At 43.5% G+C, this 14,193-nt stretch overlaps 1 protein-coding gene and 1 pseudogene across 10 annotated transcripts in view; one reads left to right on the top strand and one right to left on the bottom strand.

Moving 5' to 3' along the window:
- Positions 1-6,403, bottom strand: part of TMEM63C (transmembrane protein 63C) — an 85,397-nt gene extending 78,994 nt beyond the window's left edge. For 5 of the 10 annotated variants that reach the window (XR_008513362.2, XR_008513363.2, XM_054530883.2 and 2 more), the window contains exon 1: positions 41-279. The gene's annotated coding sequence lies outside the window, so the exon portion shown is untranslated. Of the gene's footprint in view, positions 1-40; positions 280-6,272 lie in introns of those variants that run through there. The other 5 variants (XR_008513364.2, XM_054530890.2, XM_054530888.2 and 2 more) reach the window with 3 other exon arrangements.
- Positions 6,404-8,501: 2,098 nt separating this feature from the next.
- On the top strand, positions 8,502-9,154 carry LOC112128732 (protein FAM204A-like; annotated as a pseudogene).
- Positions 9,155-14,193: the final 5,039 nt, after the last annotated feature.

Below are 14,193 nucleotides of genomic sequence, written 5' to 3'. Positions count from 1 at the left end.
CCGACCAATCCCGGTCACCTCACCCGCGTCGCGTGCTCACCACATCTGCGTCCTCAGCACCGCGGCCCCAGCCCCAGGCTCGGTGCTCAGGCCGCCAGGCTGCAGTGACAGGCTCCACGCTCCCCACCTGGGAGGAGACTGCCAGCGGGTCCTCCTCCTCGCCGGCTGGGCGAAGCCAGCCCCACCTGGCAAGGGACCGTCAGCAAATTCCCCTCTGCATCACTGTGAGAGAGGCATCCCGGCTCCTCCCAAGCAGGGGCCAACCTTGGCCCCGCCCCAAAGCTGCTCTGACCTGCCGGAGAACCCAGGCTGGCAGATCCTACGCGAAGACCCAGGCTCCGCCTCAGAGACCCTGTCGCTACCAGGAACCATCTGCAAATTACCATCTCAAACGCACAAGGCTGCCGGTCCCTGGTTCCAGCTTGCTCCAGCTCCCCTGATGCATTGGGCCTCGGCAGCTCCTTTGCCACCTCCCCTCGCCCTCCCTGAGGCATGTCCCCTTTCCCAGTCTCCTTAGTCCCATCAGCCAGAAGCAAGAAAAGCCACCCCAGTCCCACAAAGTAGCCCTCTGCCCCGCCCAAGGACCAGGTCCTGGCACCACCCTAGTGGCTGGTACCCAGCTGCTACCCAGACTCCTTCTTCCTCAGCAAAGGAGTTATCTACAATTGGCCACAGCCCCACCAGAGAGGCCCAAGGGAGTGGGCTGGGTCATTTCCAGGTTGCGGTGGGCCACACTCCTGCAGGTCTCAGAGTTTCATCAAAGTCCTGCCCACTCTGCTATAGACACTGGTTTTGACCCTGAGGACAGGTGCCAGTGTTTGCAACCCCCAAAGATCAGTGTGCAAAACAAGGGGCAGTAGTAAACAGCCTCTCCCTCCCAGGCAGGGGCCTAGGCACATTTATGTCATCGACATTATCTGGCACTTGCAGTACAATAGCTAATGGGAAAGGAGCCACTGCCCAGTGCTCTCTGAAAGTGACTCCCTTTCACCAGTTAGGGCTGTCAGCAATATGATAAGAAGCCCATAGAGGAAGCCGTGTGAACACAAGGTCATGAGGTGCCAGAGGAGGGAGTCAAAGGCTGGTTATGCTTTCATGGGTTGATTTCCCCATAACCAGCAGCACAGCACCCCCTTCCACACAACCGTCTCAGGCTGGCGCACTCTGGTCATCTCCCTCTTCCCCTGACCCCCTGGTTCTCATGACCCAACCACCCCACGAAGGCCCAAGGGTGAGCCACATAGACTCTGTCGAAGTCTATCCATTATCCGCTCACTCGCCCAGGCTGTAATGCAGTGGCGCGATCTCGGCTCACTGCAAGCTCCGCCTCCCGGGTTCACGCCATTCTCCTGCCTCAGCCTCCCGAGTAGCTGAGACTACAGGCGCCTGCCACCGCGCCCAGCTAATTTTTTTTGTGTGTGTGTGTGTGTGTTTTTTAGTAGAGACGGGGTTTTACCGAGTTAGCCAGAATCATCTCGATCTCCTGACCTCGTGATCCGCCCGCCTCAGCCTCCCAAAGTGCTGGGATTACAGGTGTGAGCTACCGCGCCAGCCCACTCATTATCTTTTCATTCACGGGACAGGAAGACTTTTGAACATCTATTCTGCAGTGGCAACAGGGCATCAGGGTCTAGGTTCCAGCCCTTGCATAGCGGCTATCATGCTGTGCAACCTTGGGTAGCTCATTTGATCTCTCTTTGTTTTTCCCTCTCATCTGTAATTCTGAGAGGGCTGGGCTAGTTGGGGTCTCACACTCCTCTGCTCTGACGCCTTTATTCTCCTCTTCTAGGATAAAGGCCAGCGGGTACAAAGACAAACCAGATCAATACAAGAATAGTGCTGGGAACGCTAGCTGCCTGCATTTCAGTCCCAGCTGGGCCACCTAAATGTGGGACTTAACCTCTCTGTGCTTTTTTTTTTTTTTCTGGCATATGGAAAATGGGGGAAAACAATAATCATAAGCTTAAAGGGTGATTGTGAGGATTAAATGAAATACCGTATACAAAATAAATGCTCTGCAAATATTCATTGTTGTTGCTGTAGTTATGCTATTCACAGTCTGGTAGGACAGCATAAATTCTCAACAAAAGCAGTTTGTCTTTTCCTTCTCTGCTTCATCATCACAGAAGCTGTTGTAAGCCCATATCCAACCCGCTCCACCTCCTAGAGGAGAAACCTGATAAGCATCAAGGACATGCCATAAAGAGAGGCCAGCTGTGGTGGCTCACACCTGTAATCCTAACAGTTTGGGAGGCTGAGGTGGGCAGATGACTTGAGGTCGGGAGTTCAAGACCAGCCTGGCCAATATGATGAAACCCAGTCTCAACTAAAAATACAAAAATTAGTCAGGCATGGTGGCGGTCACCTGTAATCCCAGCTACTTGGGAGGCTGAGGCAGGAGAATCGCTTGAACCCAGGAGGCAGAGGTTGCAGCGAGCTGAGATCACACCACTGCACTCCAGCTGGGCGACAGAGTGAGGCTCCGTCTTGAAAAAAAAAGAAAGATACAGTAAAGGGGGACGGAAGCCAGGTGTAGTGGCTCACACCTGTAATCCCAGCTACTTGGGAGGCTGAGGCAGGAGGATTACTTGAGGCCAGGAGGTTGAGACCAGCCTGGGCAATATAGAGAGACCTACATCAGAAAGGAGGCCAGAGGAGGGCAGAGGAGGGCAGGGGACGGAAGAGGAGGGGAGGGGAGGGGAAGAGAGGAGAGGGGAAGGAAAGAAAGAAAGAAAGAAAGGAAAGAAAGAAAGAAAGAAAGAAAGAAAGGAAGGAAGGAAGGAAGGAAGGAAGGAAGGAAGGAAGGAAGGAAGGAAGGAAGGAGGGAAGGAAGGAAGGAAGAAAGGAAGGGAGGGAAGGAAGGGAAGGGAGGGAAGGAAGGGAAGGAAGGGAAGGAAGGGAAGGAAGGGGGGAGAACCCATGGAAGGAGGAGAACCCGTGGAGATGCCAGGCGGGCTGTGTGGTGGGGAAAGAGATGACCCCAATGTCCCAACCAACCACCTAGATGAGTGTCAGCTTGTAGAAGGTTCTCAGTAAAGTTGTATGGGTATGAATAACTGAGGCTTTCGAAAGAAAGGCCCTTCTGGTCTGTGACACAGAAAACACTTATCACTCTCTCACTTGTGGATTGGGGTGGGAGTGCCTTTGGCCTGAGTTGTCAAATCTGAAAGATTGTGCCTGTTATTGTCTTCATGACTGTGTTGTTAACCTCCAATGTCTGGTCTGGGAACATAATCCAGAACAATATAAAAGAAACAAAAGGACTCTGAGTAACCCTTACAGCGAGCTGAGATGGCACCACTGCACTCCAGCCTGGGCGACAGAGCAAGATTCTGTCTCAAAAGGAAAAAAAAATAGAGAGAGAGGTACAGAAAAGGGGGATGGAAGCCAAGTGTGGTGGCTCACACCTGTAATCCCAGCTACTCGGGAGGCTGAGGCAGGAGGATTTCTCGAGGCCAGGAGGTTGAGACCAGCCTGGGCAATATAGAGAGATCTACATCAAAAAGGAGAGGAGAGGAGGGGAGGGGAGGGGAGGGGAGGGAAGAGGAGGGGAGGGGAGGGAAGAGGAGGGGAGGGGAGGGAAGAGGAGGGGAGGGGAGGGAAGAGGAGGTGGGGGAGGGGAAGGGCTTTTTCTGTAGATCACCTTGTGTCTTCAATTGGTGCCCACCTTTATTTTCTCCACACAAAATTTCAACAGATCCAGTGTGGCAGAGACTGCTAAGAGCCCCTTTTCTTTCCCTCTACCTTTTTGCAGTAGAGCTCCCAAGGTTAAAACCTGGATTTATGGCTCTCCTACTAGAGACCACATATCCCAGAACCCCTCACAGCCAGGTGGACGTATGAACTAAGTCCTAACCAGTGAGATACGAGTGGAAGTAATAGGTTTAATTTCTGGGCCACATCCTTAGAAGGAAGCTGGCTGTTCTCTACTTCCTCTTTCCTCTTTGTGAAGACTGGGATGTGGACACAGGGTGGAGGGGAGGGCAGCTTTGATGATGCTGACCAGGACAACTCCCTAGAGACAGTCAAGCATCAAGGCAGGAAGAATTTGAGTCACAAGATGACCTGGAGAAGTGCCCTAGAATGCTGACCACCTTGCATTTTTCTCAGAGGAGAGCAATAACCTTGTAAAGTCACTATTGTCTGGTCTCTGTTGCAGCAGCTGAACCAATAGCCTAAAGGAGAAGCCACTTTTCTGATTTTCAAACCCACAGCAGATGAGCAGGAGAATGTTAGAAGGAGAAAGGACTAATAAGAAAGCAAGCACAAAATAAAAAAAAAATAAAATAAAATAAAAATAAAAAATTTAGATTAACATTTAAAAAATTATTCTGATCAAGTCAATTATGATTTGAGATAATTTTTTATTTTCAGTTTACTAAAAGGGTTGTTAAATAATTTCCTTGGCCATGCAGAATTTAGTTTGCTTCCTCCAAAACATTTTAGTAACATATAAGTAAAGATTATTTAATTTAAACCTTTTAGCAGATATTGTTCTGTAACTCAAATACAAATAAATTTTCTTATTTCTGGTTAAAAAAAAAAAGAAAGAAAGAAAGCAAGCACAGTGAAAAGGGCAAAAGTCAAGAGCAAGAGAAGAGAACAACGATTAAAAAAAAAAAGAAAGAAAGGAAAAATGCCGGGCACGCTGGCTCACGTCTGTAATCCTAGCATTTTGGGAGGCCGAGGTGGGTGGATCACGAGGTCAGGAGATCGAGACCCTCCTGGCTAACATGGTGAAACCCCATCTCTACTAAAAATACAAAAAATTAGCTGGGTGTGGTGGCGGGCGTCTGTAATCCCAACTACTCAGGAGGGGCTTTTCCCCTTTTGCTTGGCACTTCTCTTCCTGTTGTCATGTGAAGAAAGATGTATTTGCTTCCCCCTCCACCGTGATTGTAAGTTTCCTGAAGCCTCCCCAGCCATGTGGAACTGAGTCAATTAAACCTCTTTTCTTTATAAATTATCGAGTCTCAGGTATGTCTTTATCAGCAGCATGAGGACGGACTAACACACCACCTACTGTACCAAACATAATAGCTTAACCTACCTTAAATGTGCTCAGAATACTGACATTAGCCTATATTTGGGCAAAATCACCTAACACAAAGCCTATTGTATAATAAAATGTTGCATATTTCAACACTTTATTATAAAATGGGCTTTGTGTTAGATGATTTTGTTTATTGAATACTGAAAGTGAAAAACAGTGGTTGTATGGATACTTGAAGTATGATTTCTGAATACATATTGCTTTTGCACCATTTTAAAGTCAAAAAATTGTAAGTAGAGTCGTTGTAAGTTGGACTGCCTGTACTGATTGATCAGTGAAATTGTCTGAGATCTTAAACCAGCCCAGTGAACAACTGCAGGGACCCAACCCTCATAGTTTTGTTGAGCCTATGGTGGCCCTTGGAACTTGCCTCTGTTATTTAGAAATAATTTCCTTCATAAACACTTAAGCTCACAAAGACCTACACACACAAGAATGCTCATTGCAGAATTGTTTGTAATTGCAAAAACAACAATAACAATAAAAAACCTCACAACTGTGCACAGCCTACACAAATGTACATGGGGTTTCTGTAGTACCCAGGTGAGATGTTCAGGAAAAATCAAAATGAGAGAGAAAAGGCAGGAAGTGAAAGCCACACACCAGTGTCCCTATCACCCCAAGGCCTGGTGCTGGGTGAGGCTGCTAGGCAGAGGGTAAGCAGGGGTCCATGGGCTTGGAGATGATGGGAGTCAGACCACAGATTTTACTACAGGACCCAGAATATAAACATATGCCACTGACAGGGACAGTATTTTCAAGGCAGAGCCAAGACACTATTTATACTTTAAGTGGCAAGTCACATACTCTAGGGTATCCCTGATCCCAAGAGCCAAATAAAAACTCTCTAAGAAAGTGGATACATTTTGGGAGCTCAGCTCCTATCAGACGCTCTAATCTGCCTTTCCAGACAGAAGGGAATTTGATTTCCTGTGCAGAAAGTATGTGGGGAAATGTATTGGAATGGAAAACCATTTTTCCAGTGTCCTCTGCCTAACCAGACACACAGTTGTGGATTTCTAGAGAGAAGAAGACTTCAGGCTTAGGTCTAGACACACAGCACTGTCTCTACTTGGAAGCTGGCGTTCCCCAGCAGAGGAGTCAGGCCCTGTGATCACTCAGCCCTGCCACAGAAGAGAATCCAGGCTTCCCTTCTTCGGGGGCAACCCTGGCCCCTCTGCCCTCTCTTACCCCTGGCCTCAGACTGGGCCCCACTCACCAAGACCCCACCGGTGGGTAGTCTTAGCCAGCAGCAATCTCTTTTGCTAGTACTTCTCCCCCTGGAAGACGAGAAATTCACAGCTGGTAGGAGGTCATTGTTATCCACCGCCACTATCACTTAATGATATTGGAAACTTCTGGGCGGGTGAGGTCAGAAACAGGTGTTGATGACATCACAAAAGAAACACCACTGTGTTGTGCTGGAACTCTGGGATTCTGCTATCATTTCTTCACCCAGGATTGAGCTCAACTGAGCATTTTCAGACAGATCTGGGGGTTGAAGCCTGCGCAGCCTCACCTCAATTCTATCTTGAGCCTGGCTGATGCCCTGCAGAATTAGATCCTTAAAGAATAAATGGGTCGGCTGGGTGCAGCGGCTCACGCCTGTAATCCCAGCACTTTGGGAAGCCGAGGCAGGTGGATCACGAGGTCAGGAGTTTGAGGCCAGCCTGGCCAAGATGGTGAAACCCCGTCTCAACTAAAAATAGAAAAATTAGCTTGTCACAGTGGCAGGCGCCTGTAATCCCAGCTACTCGGGAGGCTGAGGCAGGAGAATTGATTGAACCCGGAAGGCGGAGGTTGCAGTGAGCCAAGATCGCACCACTGCACTCCAGCCTGGGTGACAAAGCAAGACTCTGTTCCAAAAAAAAAAAAAAACACACACACACACACATGGGTCGTTGCATTGATATTTTACTGAGGCTATAGAACTCCCCTGCTTCCCCAAGAGGATACACATGAGGCAGAAATATGGGTTTCTTCTGGGCCACAAAGTGAAGATCTCCTCTTCAGGGCCTCATGTCCAGGCTCTTGAAATCAGCTCCGTTGTACTCCTTCCCCTGGGAGTTGGTGTCTGTTTTCAGTAATGAACCTTTTCTTTGTTGTATAAGCTTTATTAACTTTGTGAAATATAATACATATACAGAGAAGCATATACCATACACAAATGAGCACTATAATGAATAATCATAAAGCAAACTCTTGTGTAGCGACACTGTTTAAGTCGATAAATAGAACATTATCACCAGAAGTTTCCCTGTATTGTTTCCCAATCCACCCCTTTCTCTTCCGGTCCCTTCCCCGCACAGAGATAGCCCTATCCTGACTTCAGTCTTTCCTTGCATTGCTTTGTACTTTTACCACCTGATTATTCATTCCTAATCAATATGGTTTGGTTTGGTCTGTATTTTGAGTGTACATTAATAGAATTAGAGTATAAATATACTTTCATGTTGGGCTGTTAAAACTCAACATTGTTTTTTTGTTTTGTTTTTCTGAGATGGAGTTTCACTCTTGTCGCCCAGGCTGGAATGCAATGGCACAATCTCGGCTCACTGCAACCTCTGCCTCCCAGGTTCAAGCGATTCTTCTGCCTCAGCCTCCCGGGTAGCTGGGATTCCAGGCATGCGCCACCACGCCCAGTTAATTTTTGTATTTTTAGCAGAGACGGGGTTTCACCATGTTGGCCAGGCTGGTCTCAAACTCCTGACCTTAGGTGATCTGCCTGCCTCGGCCTCCCACAATGCTGGGATTACAGGCATGAGCCACCACACCTGGCCTCAACGTTGTGTTTTTAAGATTCATCCACACTGTGGTATGCAGTTGGAGTTTATTCATTTTCATTGCTCTATTGTTTGACTATGCCATAAATTAATCCTTCCCAGTTTGTTTGGCATTTGTATTTATTTCCAGTTTTTATTAGTGAGTGCTGTGATTTGAATGTTTTTTGTCTCCTCCAAAATTAATTAATTAATTGAAAAATATAGGCCAGGTGCGGTGGCTCACTCCTATAATCCCAGCACTTTGAGAGGCTGAGGCCAGCAGATTGCTTGAATCTAGGAGTTTGAGATCAGCCTGGGCAACATAGTGAGATTCCATCTGTTAGAAAATATAAAAATTAGCTGGGCATGGTGGTGTGCACCTGCAGTCCTAGCTACTCTGGAAGCTGAGGTGAGAGGATTTCTTGAGCCTGGGAGGCAGAGGTTGCAGTGAGCCAAGATCACACCTCTGCACTCCAGCCTGGGTGACAGAGTGAGACCCTGTCTCAAAAAAAAAAAAAAAGAAAAGAAAGAAAGGAAAAAGAAAAAGATGGTAAAGCAGGAACTCAATCATTTTAAACTGTTCCAGAGCATAGAAATAGAAGTAAAATGTCCACATTATTTTATACAAAGCCCTGAAATAATGCACAACAATGATTTCACACAAAAATTATCTCTTAAAAAATTTTTTGGTTGACAGGGTCTTAAGATGGCTGCCAGGCGGCTGCATCCTGACAGAAGAAAAGATGTTGAGTGGGCTGGTACCTCCTGGCCTAAATGAAAGTGATGTTGAGTCAAACTCTGAAGATGAAGCTACATTGGAGAGCTCTGGGCTTAACTTACAGGAAGATAAAGAGGATGGGAGCATCAGAAAAGCAGAAATCATAGATTTCTCAACATATGAAACAAAAAGTGAAACAGAGTCAAATGTAAATGCCTAAGAAGAGTGTCCTTCTGGAATTCCCTTAGCTATGTGGAATTGAACAGTCCTCAAATGCAGCCCAGTGGAAGGAGCTTACTCAGTATTTTGGAGTCAATGAAAGGTTTGACCCCCCTGTTAAAAGGAAAACCATTGAGAAGGCCTCGAAAAGAGGATAGAGCAGGCTGTGGAGGAGTGGAATATTGAGAAGGCTGAGGAACTCAGCAACCAGCTAGCTACTCGAGAGCTCGGTGTAAAAATTGCCAAAGCAGTTGTCTGCCACAAGTTTGTAAAAGCCAAAAATGGAGACTAAAAATTCACAGGGCTGCCCAAAAAAAGAAGAAACTCTCATGGGGGTCTGAAGCAAAGAAGAGATGGGCAACCAAACGCAATGGGATATATGTAACTTGCCAGAGTGCTTGAAGACATTTATAGACTCAAATGCTCAATTTACTGAGAACGTTTTTCTGCCTGTGTTAAATGTCAGAAAATTGATAGCACTAGAAAAGAAATAAGCATAAAATTTGGGAGTTTGATTATCAGCTCTTTTCAATCTTTCTCTAAGGACTTTTTCCCATTGAAGTGAATAAAATGAAGCATTCTGTTATTTTTGTAAGAAATGTAAGAAAAAATATAGAAAAAAAGGAAAGGATTTTGTTTATTTATTTGTATAAACCCACAGTATAAAATCAGTTTTGCAGCCAGTCGTGGTGGCTCATGTCTGTAATCCCAGCACTTTGGGAAGCTGAGGTGGGTGGATCACTTGAGCTCAGGAGTTCGAGACCAGCCTGGCTGGCATGGTGAAACCCCAGCAGCCGGGCATGGTGGCGCATGCCTGTAGTCTCAGCTACCAGGGAAGCTGAGGCAGGAGAATGGCTTGAACCCGGGAGGTGGAGGTTGCAGTAAGCTGAGATCACGCCGTTGCACTCCAGCCTGGGTGACAGACCATGACTCTGTCTCAAAAAAAAAAAAAAAAAAATCAGTTTTGCTGCCTTTCATTTATTTGGTTTAGCATAGCCAGTGAGCTTCTTGTACTTTCTTTTTTTTTTTTTTTGAGACAGAGTCTCACTCACTGTGTCACGCAGGCTAGAGTGCAGTAGCATGGTCTTGGCTCACTGCAACCACTGTCTCCTGGGTTCAAGTGATTCTCTGATTCTCATGCCTCAGCCTCCTGAGAAGCTGGGATTACAGGCAAGCACCACCATGGCTGGCTAATTTCTTTTTGTATTTTTAGTAGAGACAGGGTTTTGCCGTGTGGGTTAGGCTGGTCTTGAACTCCTGGCCTCATATGATCCACCTGCCTCAGACTCCCAAAGTGCTATGATTACAGGCATAAGCGATCATACCGGCCTTGTACTTCCTTATCTGTACCCAGTGTAATTACACGTTTACTGGAGCTGTGTTTTTAAGATTGATAATTATTTACAATGGATTAGTCGTAAGTGCCAAAAAGTCTCAATTGATACTGTCTTTACAAATGATGACTTGACCTTAATGTCATAAAAGCAGTTACTAATTTTTTTTATTGAAGGCAGTAGACCTGATATTTCAGAATTGCATAGTAAAAGTAATTTATTAATTTTTGCGTACTTTCAGATAAACTATTACAATAAAGAAAGGGACTGAATGTTAAAAAAAAAAAATTTCCCATCTTGGTTACTTCCTGAGCAAGTTGGAGCTGTGGGTGAGGGTTCCCTGGAATGGGGACAAGTTGGTTCCAGACGGTTTTGATACACCTCATTCTGCAACCCTCCTTTTCATACTCCAGGCCCATAAGAAACACATGGTATGGAAGTAATACTAGGAAAACTTCCTCTTCCCTTCTTCAGACTTGCTTCCTTACTTCTTTACTACTTTGGTCAGTATCACTGTAACGTGGCAGCTGCCTCTGAGGGGTCAGTCATTCTCCTTCAGTTCACTCACAGATTATGAGCCAGGTAATCTATTAAAAGCCTCTAAATGTTATTTATTCATCCAGAATCCCTTTCCAGGAAGATGTCTCCTTTCATACTTTGTGAGATTCTATTGAAAATAAGGCTTTTGAAAAGCCCTGACATATTCCTGAGAATCTAGAGGATAAGCACATGCTCAAGAAAAACCTGAGAAAGCCCTAAGCTCTCACCTCTGCATGACCGACCTTCAGTCTCTATGCAAGAAGAAATTGAAGACTAAGGCAGAGTTGTAAACTGCCTAACTGAACTCTGAAGGCATGTCCCAATACACGCACACAGGCTTATCTATAAAGACTGGGCAATTTTACTGTTTTTGTCCCAGGTGTTTAAGGAAATCTCTGTCCAATCACTAGCTGATCATGAAGCTAATGGAACAGAGACTTCTGTGGCCATAAACACACACACACACACACACAAAGAGTTCTGAAAATTAGTTCAGAAAAGGCACTAAACAAACAAACAGCAACAACTACAACAGGCAGGAACAACAAACCCTAGGGAAATCTGATTTCCAGAGTTGCCAAATTATACTATTCAAAATGTCCAGTTTTCTATGAAAAATTATGAGGCATGGAAAAAACACAAGGAAGTATGGCCCCTACACAAGAAAAATGACAATTGATAGAAATTATTCCTGAAGAAGCCCAGACATTGGGCTTACTTTTAAGAGACTTTAATTCAACCATTTAAAATATGCTCAAAAAACTAAAGGAAACCATGTACAAAGAACTAAAGAAAACCATGAGAATGATGTCTCACAAATAGAGAATATCAATAAAAAGATCAAACTTATAAAAAAGAGCCAAATATAAATTCTAGTGCTTAAAAGAATAACTGAAAGGAAAAACTTATTAGAGAGACTCAACAGCAGATTTGAGCAGGCAGAAGAAAGAATCAGTGAACCTGAAGATAAGTCATTGAGATTACTCAGTCAGAGGAGCACAAAAAAGAAAGATATAGAATAATGAGCAAACTTTAAAAAACATCACCAAGTATACCACAACATATGCATAATGGGAGTGCCAGAGGAGGTAGTGGGGTCTAATAGAAAGAATACTTGAAAGAAATAATGGGCAAAAACTTTCCAAATTTGATGGAAAACATTAGTCTATACATCTAAGAAACTCCAAGTAGGATAAACTCAAAGAGGTCCACATTGAGACATGTTATAATTAAACTGTTCAAAGATAAAGACAAAGATAGAATCTTGAAAGCAGCAAAAGAGAAGCAGCTTATCACATAGAAGTAATGTTTAATAAGATTAACAGCTTATTTATCATTAGAAACCATGGAGGTAAGGAAGCAATGGGATAGAACATTAAAAGGACTGAAAGAAAAACAGCTGTCAGCCAAGAATGCTATATCAAGCAAAACTATCCCTCTGGAATGAAATAGAAATTAAGAAATTTCCAAATAAAAAAAGAGTTTGTCACTAATGCCCTACAAGAAATGCTAAAGGGAGTCTCTCATGCTGAAATGAAAGGACAGTAGGCAGCAATTTGATTCCACATGAAGAAATAGAGAACACTGGTAAAGGTAAATATAAAAGTCAATATTAATGTATTTTTGGTCTGTATCTGTTCTTTTTTTCCATATTATTTGAAAGGCAACTATACAAATAAAAATTATTGATATATATCTATGATAGGCACAAATGTGTAAAGATGGAATTTGTGACAAAAGCAACATAAAGATGGGGGTAGAACTATATAGTAGCAAAATTCTTATACTGAAACAGTATTAATCTAAACTAGATTGTTATAAATTAAACATTAATTTTAATCTTCAGGACAACCACTATGAAAATAACTAAAAATATATAGTAAAAGAAAAGATGAGGAAATTAAATGGTATGTAAGAAAATATCAGCCAATCACGGTGGCTCATGCCTGTAATCCCAGTACTTTGGGAGGCTGAGGTGGGTGAATCATTTGAGCCTAGGAATTCAAGACCTGCATAGGCAATATGGTGAAATCCCATCTCTACAAAAATACAAAAATTAAGCTGGTATGATGGTGTGCGCCTTAGTCTCAGCTACTTGGGAGGTTGAAGAAGGAGGATCACTTAAGCCTGGGAGGTGGAGGTGTCAGTGAGCCGAGATTGTGCTACTGCACTCTAGCCTGGGTGACAGAGCAAGATCCTGTCTCAAATAAAGTAAAATAAAATCAAATAAAAATATCTTTAACACAGAAGAAGGCAGTAATGAAGGAAATAAGGAACAAAAATGGTATGAAACACAGAAAACAAATAGAAAAATAGCAGAAGTAAGTCATTCCTTAATTACTTTAAATGTAAATGAATTAAACTTTCCAGTCAAAAGGCAGATAATAGCAGATGAGTTTTTAAAAATGATGTAACTATGTGCTAACTACAGGTGACTCACTTTACATTCAAAGATACAAATAGGCTGAAAATGACAGGATGGAAAAAAGTATACCATGAAAACCGTAACCAAAGGGAGTGGGGGTGGCTATACTAATATTGGAAGCAATAGACTTTAAGACAAAAATTGTTACAAGAGGCAAAGAATGACATTACATAATGATAACAGGGATACTCCATCAAGAAAATATAACAATTATAAAGATATATGCACCCAGCAACAGAGCCCCAAAATATATGAAGCAAAACCTGAGATAATTAAAGAGAGAAATAGACAATTAAACAATAACTGTTGCAGATTTTAATATTCCACTTTAAATAATAGATAGAACAACTATACAGAAGATCATCAAGGAGGCCACTTGTGGTGGCTCACACCTGTAATCTCAGCACTTTGGGAGGCCAAGGCGGGCGGATCACCTGAGGTCAGGAGTTCAAGACCAGCCTAGCTAACATGGTGAAACCCCGTCTCTACTAAAAACACAAAAATTAGCCAGGAGTGGTGGCGGGTGCCTGTAATCCCAGCTACTTGGGAGGCTGAGGCAGGAGAATCACTTGAACCCAGGAAGTAGAGGTCGCAGTGAGATGAGATTGTGCCATTGCACCTCAGCCTGGGCAACAAGAGTAAAAACTTCATCTCAGAAAGAAAAAGAAAAAAAAAGATCATCAAAGATATAGAAGACTTGAAAAGTACTATAAACAAACTAGACCTAACAGATATTTATGGAGCACTCCACTCAACAATGACAAAATACACATTCTTCTCAAGTGCACATAGAATATTCTCCAGTATAAGTCAGATCACAAAATAAGTCTCAATAAATTTTAAAAGATTAAAATCATAACAAAATATGTTTTCTGACCACAGTGGAATAAAACTAGAAATCAATAACAGAAAGAAACCTGAGAAACTTATAAATAAATGAAAATTAAATAACACACCCTTAAATAACCAATGAATCAAAGAATACATTGCAAGGTAAATTAGAAAATATTTTGAGATCTATGAAAACTGTAATACAACATGCAAAAACTTATGGGATTTAGTAAAAGCAGTGCTTAGAGGGAAATTTATAGTTGTAAATGTCAACATAATAAAAAACAAAGGTTGCAAGTGACTAACATATC

The sequence above is a fragment of the Pongo abelii genome, chromosome 15, assembly GCF_028885655.2.
Source record: "Pongo abelii isolate AG06213 chromosome 15, NHGRI_mPonAbe1-v2.0_pri, whole genome shotgun sequence".
Lineage (NCBI taxonomy): Eukaryota > Metazoa > Chordata > Mammalia > Primates > Hominidae > Pongo > Pongo abelii.
This window is presented reverse-complemented; position numbering and strand designations above follow the sequence as displayed.